This window comes from Myodes glareolus, chromosome 11, assembly GCF_982192425.1.
Source record: "Myodes glareolus chromosome 11, mMyoGla1.1, whole genome shotgun sequence".
NCBI classification, from domain to species: domain Eukaryota; kingdom Metazoa; phylum Chordata; class Mammalia; order Rodentia; family Cricetidae; genus Myodes; species Myodes glareolus.
The window spans coordinates 54,065,690-54,074,137 of record NC_142036.1 but is presented as its reverse complement, the minus strand read 5'-3'; the positions used below and the strand labels follow the sequence as shown (position 1 = coordinate 54,074,137).

The 8,448-nt window shown below is 45.2% G+C and overlaps 1 long non-coding RNA gene across 1 annotated transcript; it reads left to right on the top strand.

Annotated features, from left to right (window-relative positions):
- The first annotated feature begins 1,968 nt into the window (after positions 1-1,968).
- Positions 1,969-7,283, top strand: LOC125387989 (uncharacterized). The gene is made up of 3 exons (XR_007228065.3): positions 1,969-3,480; positions 5,891-6,086; positions 6,794-7,283. It is a non-coding gene; the product is annotated as an uncharacterized LOC125387989 (long non-coding RNA).
- The last annotated feature ends 1,165 nt before the right edge of the window (positions 7,284-8,448 follow it).

Below are 8,448 nucleotides of genomic sequence, written 5' to 3'. Positions count from 1 at the left end.
CTAAATGGAGAACCTGGCTCTGTGGGTACTTTTGTAATGCTGGTATGTGGTGAGGCTGGAGGCCCGGAAGATGAATCTATGGTCCGGGGCACTTGCTGCTCTTGCAGAGGACCTGGGTTCAGTTTCCAGCACCTACATTAGGTGCCTCACAATGGCCTGAAACGCCAGTTCCAGGGGGGCAGGGATCTGATACCCTCTTCTGGCCTCTAGAGGTACCTGCACAAATATGGCATGTACACACACACACACACACACACACACACACACACACACACACATGCACGCACGCGCACACATCTCTAACATACTATGTTGTGGCAGGCTCTTACTATTTCCCTCCTTTAGCTTCCACTCTTCTTCCATCCCAAGAGCCTAAGAAAAGTCCACGAGAAACTGGCACATGAGAAACCTGGTCTACAAGCCAAGCTCCAGCATCAGAAAGCAATCATGGAGGGTGAATTTGGAGCAATAGATAGAAATTGGCCTCAACCCCATAGCCTCAAATACTTCTGAATACATATAAACCTATTTCCTGAGCCCAATAGCCTCTCTGGAGCCCCAGACTCATTTAACTAGGCCTCTGCTGGAATCGTTATTTGGATGCCCCGCTTTGACATCAAATGTAAGACACTCCAAACTGCATTCATCTTTCTCCTTCCCATCCCCAGCCCTGTACTCCTCTTTCACTGTTTTCTCCGAATGAGTGAAGGGCACCTTTGCATGTGGGTGAAGAACCCCAGTGTGACTCTGTCTGAACACCCTGGCCCCTTTACATGAAATCAGCCATCAGACTTCCTGCACTCGTCTCTCCTTACTGGAGTAAGGCTTGGTTTCCTACTTAGTCTCCCCATCTCTTGTCTTTTCTCTTTGCTGTATCCCAGGCTCTAATTTTCTGCAATGATGTGCAGACTCATTCTAAAAGATGTTGCTTGCCTCCCAGCTTCTGAAAGTCCATTGCTGGCGTCCCCTAAGCTTTGAAGTCACATTTTCTTTGGCGTACGTAGATCTCCAGTCTTAATTCTTTCCTCCAGTTCTGCCCCATCCCCTTTCCCGGTGCAGCCTGAACTTGGTGCCCAGAGCATGCTACACTGCTGAGCTTCGCCACTTCACATAATCTCCCTCTCTTCTAGATAGCTGCGCATCCCTTTTCCTTTCTGGATTAATCTTCCTATTTCCTGTCTCTAGCCCTTTATCTCCCAACCCCTTTCTGTCCTTCAAGACCAAGCAAGTTTTGCCTCCCAGGAATGTTCTGTCTCCATCCTTTGCCACCCTCCTCCCACTCCAGACTGTTAATTCCTCACTTAAAGACTCCAGATCCACTTGTGGTGGACATTGGGGTGATGTTGCTGAGGGGGGAAGGGTAGGGGACCTAGAGTCAAACGGTCCACGAGTCCTAGACATTTTACTGTCTGTGAGACCAGCCCACCCCTCACTTTTCACAGATGTGAAACTAGCCTTATAATACTGTGATGTTTTCCTGGCATGGTGCCATGACAATTAAATAATACCTGTGAGTAAATCTCACCTCTGGATTTCACTCACTGTTTTCAGAGTACCTTCCCCGCTGGCTCTTGGTGAATGTTCACTATGCCACCCCAGAGCACAGACGAACCGTTCTTTAGAACAACACTGTCTTCCTGCTCCTCCACTCTCAGCTCTGTTCATTGGGGAAGAGCCAGGACCAGACGAACACTGAAGTTGCCCTTATTCCATAATTCTTTAGAGATAGATTTGAGCCTCGTGTTTTCTTAGGCAAGAGGGACCACCCCCCCATCCCACCCACCCCATTTCCTCCACAAGAAAGAGCAAATGCCTTGCCAGCCCTGGGATGGGGATGTTTTGTCTTGGAGTGGTGTTCAAGTCAGTTTAGTGGGAACTCCATTAACGTTTTCATGGGAAAGATGGAATTGGCCGGCGCCCTACTTCTGCCTTCCAGCTTTGCTAGACTTCTGGCTGGGCCCATGGAGAAGAATCCAGTGATGCATGAGTTGAAGCAGCCCAACTTCTTCCCTGTGGGCCAGTCAGCAGTAGTCCGGGCTACACCTTAGGATGAGTGTTCTTCCTACACATGTATTTCTACTTTTGAACCCAAGTTCCAATGGGAGCGTAAAACACGCTACTCCAAACGAGATGCCCCCCCCCCCCGCTAATTCTTTCTACCACACACAGAGAGCAAAGAAGCCAGTGCAAGTGAATAGAACTTCTCCAGAGAGACTTCTGACCACCATGCATGAAGCCCTCAACCGTCACTCTTGAGATAGTAATATCTAGGGAAGGTATGTGTGCAGAGGAGGACACTGTGCGGATTTCGCTTTTTTTTTTCTTTCCACCAGACCTACTGTTGACTTTTCACAGATTTCCCAGCAGAAAAATGAGGGTGGATGATAGCAGAGGAGAAGAATTTTCCACTGTGGCCAGTTCATGCTCCTCCAGAGAGTGACTTGCCTGCACGTGCAAGGGCGGCTGGGAGTCCCAGTTGGCTCGTGAAGCCAGTGGGAAGGCTTTGTTATTCCCTGGGAGCTAGGGTGCAGTGACCTCCGTCTTTCTTTCCTCTGGGAGGATATAGCTCACACTGGCTCATGTCCTGTTACATGCTGTCACCTCAGATGGCCTCGCAGCTGAACCACTAAGCAAGTTAGCAACAGCCCTGCCTACACAGTGTCTTACTGGCTCCACCACCCATAAGTATATCAAGTCTCTGGCCATCCTCCACTTACACAGTGAGGGAAGCTAGGGAAAGGGTAGTAGAGGTAATGGTTTTTCTTTTTTTAACATGATATTTAGCACCATTTTGTTAAGGAAAAAGCAAGTAGGCCTAAATTTAGGGCAAGGGAGCTGAAATATTGATGACCTACAGGGGAACTTTCTTCCCAAGCAACACAGAATTGACCTATGACTTATGGTCCCTGAGAGGGCTTGTGTATTAATACCCAACTTGCAAACTCAACAGTGTGTAAGAACTGCACGTATTTCTTGTCACACTTGTTTCTTGTCTCACGAGTATCTGCTATTTATACCTAAGATACTGCAACCAGTTCGTGGGCTTGCTTTTTAATGCCTCCAGACTGCTGTGCCCCCTGCCTGTCTTATGGCAGGTACGGTGGTTTGAATGAGAATGACTCCCTTAGGCTCAATTTGATAATCGGTCCCCAGTTGGTGAAACTGTTTGGGAAGGATTAGGAGGTATTGTTGGTATTGGTTTTATTGACACAGCATAGTTCTATAGAATCCTGTAAGTGTTGCCTTGTGGGAGGAGGTGTGTCACTGTGGGAGGAGGTGTGTCACTGTGGGAGGAGGTGTGTCACTGTGGGAGGAGGTGTGTCACTGTGGGAGGAGGTGTGTCGCTGGGGTGGGCTTTGGGCTTTCAGAAGCCTAGCACCATCCCCCGTGTCTCTTTTTGCCTCTTACTTTCAGGTCAAAATGTGAGTTCTCACAGCCACGTCTTTGCTCTGTCATCATGGACTCCCACCCTCTAAAACTGTAATTACACACTTTCTTTCATAAGTTGTCTTGGTCATGGTGTTTTATCACAACTATTAATAAGTAATGAAGACAGAGGAGAAAGCAGAATGGTAGGAAGCTCTTATAGAAACCTACTCTGGACGATCAATGAGAGATATCTGATCTACTTTTAAGTTAGTGAGAGACACAGTTTCTATTTTCAGAAATGAAGGGTAATTTATGTTATTTAATTAATATAAAGAAGTAAAGATATGTGTACTTAAATAGTTGGCCTTTGAATATAGTTTTATTGAAATATATTTGGTGTATTTATTCCTAGTTCTAAATATTTTTGACTAGAGTTGTGAGAAGTCATTTCTTAAAAATAGTGAATTAGATATAGCATATTTCACACTTTTAATTTTTAACAAGTGAAAATTTGTTGAATTGATGTTATTCAGAAGCCTGTTCTCTAAAATGGAGCCAACGGGACAGCTTCAGTAAAGGTCACAGGACTCTCCCGGCTGTTGTGCCCAGAACATCACGTCCCTAGAGGTGCCCTGGTGATAACGGTTGAAATAAGCAAAAACCAAGATAGCCATCATCATCAGATACCATGGAGTTTTATATCACAGCTACAGTGAAATATTGTTGCACATCAATCAGCATAGCTAAAGTCAAGTAGAACAAGAAACCCAAAACTGCTGGTCCCGGCAAGGACCGGCAGACACCTGATCGCTCAGGTGCTCATGAGGAAACAGGAAACAGTGCGGCCATTCTGAAAAATAGGCTGGCGGTGGCCAGAAACGCCAACCACGAGACCGCTGTGTGTGACACACAACGGCAGTTTCGAGCATTCTCTCAGGGGATTGACAATTTATGTTCACACAGAAACTTACGCCTAAATGTGCATATGAACCCCACGTATAATAGCTCTTAGGTGTCTTTCAAGAGAAGAGTGGTTAGGCAAACTTTGGTAGTCCATGTGACAGAATATTATTCAGCGATATAGAGAGTCAGTTACTGATGCATAGAAGCAGTCTGGAGGAGTCTCTATAGAATCATGCTGTGTCAGTGAAACCAATGCCAAGAGGTCTTATCTGTGTTATGTTATTTGTTTAGCATTCTTTAAAGGACAAAATTGTAGAAAAAGAAAAAAACGATTTGCATTCCTGGGGACTGAGAGTGAGGGAAGGAAGTGGATGTGACTTTAAGAGGGCAAGCTGGGGGATTAGTTTTGGGACCAAAAATACTTTTTATCTTGTGCATATTATTGGTACCATTGTCCTGGTTGTCATATTATACTGTCCCTTCACAAGATACTGCAATTGGGGAAAAAAATCTGTGCAAAGGGCACATGAAAATGCTAGCTAGTTCTTAAGGCTGCAGGGAAATCTATGATTTTGAAATAGTCTTTAATCATAAAATATTGCTGTCTCTAAATCCCTAAATTCCGGCCAATCCATGCAACTTTGCTGTGGATGCCACTTGTCCATGATCTACCCTGGCACACTGGAAGGACTTACCATTCTAGAGATAGCCAGGCTGCCCTGTCACGTAGGGAGCACAGAGGTCTTTGTGAGCACAGAGAAGCCCAAGGGGAACCCGGAATATAAGTCCTTCAAGGGAAGGAAAGCAAGACGTGTTATCTGTCCAAAAGACTGGGCACAGAAATGCTTTCTAGCCTGTGACCTTTATCTTAAGTTCATTTTTCTCAATCTATAGAACCTATCATTATGGAAGGTGTCATGTGTACTTTACAGAGTTTCACTGTAGTCAGTCATGACTGATCTTTACTTAGCTCACTTTGTTCCTCAAAGAGATGTGTGCTTAATTGTACACATGGGAATGAGTTAATTATCCCTAGAAACATTTTTCACCAAATTGTGCTGTGTTTATGTATGCATAAGATAAACCACTTGGGGTCAGGTTGAACCAACACTGACAACTAAGTCCTGTTGAACCCAACTGCTTCCTTGCTTCCCTCAGATCGTCTCTCTGCAGGCTTGTGACGGTTGCAGAGACACCCCGACCTCCCCCTACCCATGCACAGCATCAGGAAAACACCAGAGTCGAGCTCACCGTTCTCGAGACTCAACTTCCTTCCAATACACTCAAAATACTCACTGATTTGATCTCCCAGTCAGCACAGGTTCAACACTGGAACAGACCTGCCCTTCCAGTCCAGGTCATGCCTTATCTTAGCTGGATAGATCTTTAGGTAATATAGCAGCAAAACTAAGCAACCGACGCAACGCATAGCAACATGGGGTTATTGGTTAGTTGGTGGTGTATACCTTCCTTGGTCTGAAAAATAACTTAGGGCGTTCTTTCTAATTATGTCTTGTTCACTGGGGTAAGCTGATTTGAGGCCCTCATCCTAATTCTGAAGAAATTGGGTGGTAAATGGGATTTTGCATGTGTGACTGAGTTCAATATCTTGAGGCAGGAAGAGGATCCTGGATTTTCCAGATGGACGAGATGAAATCATAAGAGTGTGTACTCAAGGAAAGAAGGCGGTCGTGAGAGATGGCAAGCTAGGAAGAGAAACAGAGGCGGGAATGATTCGACTCTGAGCCAAGGAATGCTGGCTACCAGAAAGCCAGAGGAGGCGTCGAGTAGATTTACGCCAGACCCCTTCACAGGTCAGCCCTACTTGTCACCTAGATTTCACTCTTACAGGATTCATTTCAGATTCCTGACCACATAAACCACATGAGAAGAATCAGTGTGTGTTGCTGTAGGATCTTAAATTATGGTTTGTGGCAACTTGTTACATTAGCAACAGGAAATTAGGCTTAGAGCCTAAGATAAATATAAGAAGGAGCGCGTGTGTCCTCCCCCTCTGTTTAATTGTACTAGGGGTATTAATCTAAGGGCTGGGGCCATAGCTCAGTTATAGCACTTTTGGGTAGCACACACAAAGCCCTGGACTGGATCCTCAGAAGCACATAAACTAAACATGGTGGCTCAAACTTGTAACCCCAGCACAAGATGTGTAGGGGCAGAAGGATCAGGAATTTGAAGTCATTCTTGACTACATAATAAGTTTGAGGACCCAATAGAGCATGCGCACGTGTGCCTACACACACACACACACACACACACACACACACACACACACACACACAGAGAGAGAGAGAGAGAGAGAGAGAGAGAGAGAGAGAGAAACACACATACATACACACAATGATGCATGGGAGACTTGCCAAGGTAGCACAGTGCCTTGTAGGTATCACTTTTCCATATATAATACATCCAAAATGAGGATAATTTGGCTAACCCTAATTTTCTAAATGTTCAACTGCAAGCTATTTAAAAATAAACCCTTCCACTTTTTTTTTTATGACAGGGTATCATCTTAAGATTTTTTTCCATCTTGACATTCTGAACAGGCAAGTCTGCCCCTCTGTAGTACCCACTGTCCTCCAGTATTTTTGAAGACTACATCCAGCAATGCTGACAGAATCTCTGCGTTGTTCATCATCCTAGCATAAAGTTCATCTGGATGTAGAACCTTAAAATTACGTGAATTCAGAAATAGGTTTCTACGTGACAATGACCCAGTTATCCTGTAACCAGTGACCAGAGGGGGATCCCCAGATTCCTTCATATTCAGTGATCAGGGCATTACTGTTGCCCCTGTTTGTCTCTTCCCAGTTCATAAAGTTGACTCTGTGTTGGGTCACATGCAGTTCTTGGTGACACAAAGGGATTTTCAGAACGGCAGAAGAGAAATTGCAGTGTGTACCATGATTATAAAAATAATCCTTCTGTTGGTTTGGCCAACTTTGATGTAATGGTTTTTGTTTTATCTTATTATACTTTATTTTGTTATGTTGTGTTATCTCGTGGAAGCCTGTTCTTTTTAAAGAGAGACAGAAAGGGAGTGGATCAGGATGGGAGGGGAGGTGGGGAGGAGCTGGGAGGAGTGGAGGGAGGGGAAACAGGATTGCCGGATATATGGTATGAGGAAAGAATCTATTTTCAATAAAAGGGGAAAATAGCTAGTGATCTGTCGGGTTGATAAACTACGTATCATTTTATTTTGGCACAAGGTGGTATCTGTTTACTTTCTTCCCGCTATAGAAAAAGAGAAGCCCCAAAGCAAGTCCTGGGATTTGTCACAAGTAGGAAAGCAGTTCCTAGTCTCCGGGATATTTGACCTTTCATCTAAAGAAGAATGTAGGAAGCTGACACCATTTTCCCTCCTTTCCTTGGTGTAACTTAGGGCTGGGAGGGGGATGAATTCACTCCCAGGTTCAGTGGTGCACTCAAATTCCCCAGGGGCATTGATTAGGGAAGACACATTGAACAGCAAAATGGAATTCCAGGCATTTGCTAAATGGTGGGCAGGGAAAGACAGTGGCCTGCCTTTTACTACTGTAGCTCACAGCTACCAGCCAAGACACAAGCCAGTCTGAAGACAATCCCCTCTATCAGGAAGGAGGAGGAGGGGGGAGAAGGAGGGGGAGGAAGAGGAGGAGAAGGAAGAAGGGGAAACTGCTATAGAATACAGTCCTTAATCAAATGAAATCTGACATTCATACAACCTTAGCACCAGCCTTTCCTAATCAAAGTACTACAGGAGGAAGACCCAGCGCCCTAAGTCATACCCTAACTGCAGTGAGTGACTCTCTCCTGCACAGTAGGTTCTGGGCACTGCTCTTGGGAGAACCAAGTCCCTGAAATCGCCTCTGCGCTCCAGGCTTCAGATAAGGAGCTTGGGTCGACCAGGGCAGCTCAACTTTCCGTTAGATAACAACTCACCTTTATTGTCTACACCGTTTTACATTGAGATATCTACTTGGTGCAGCTGAAAGAGCCCTCACCGTTACACAGACCAGCATTCTTTGGAGACAGTTTTTTTCCCCCGTGTACTCCATCAGTTGGAGTATGCAATTTCCTCGACAGGGTGGGAAAATCTGGTGCAGCTGATGCAGACTCCCACAGGTTATCTGAGAAATCTGGGCTCTGTTGATTCACTTCTCACGCATTCAAACTATG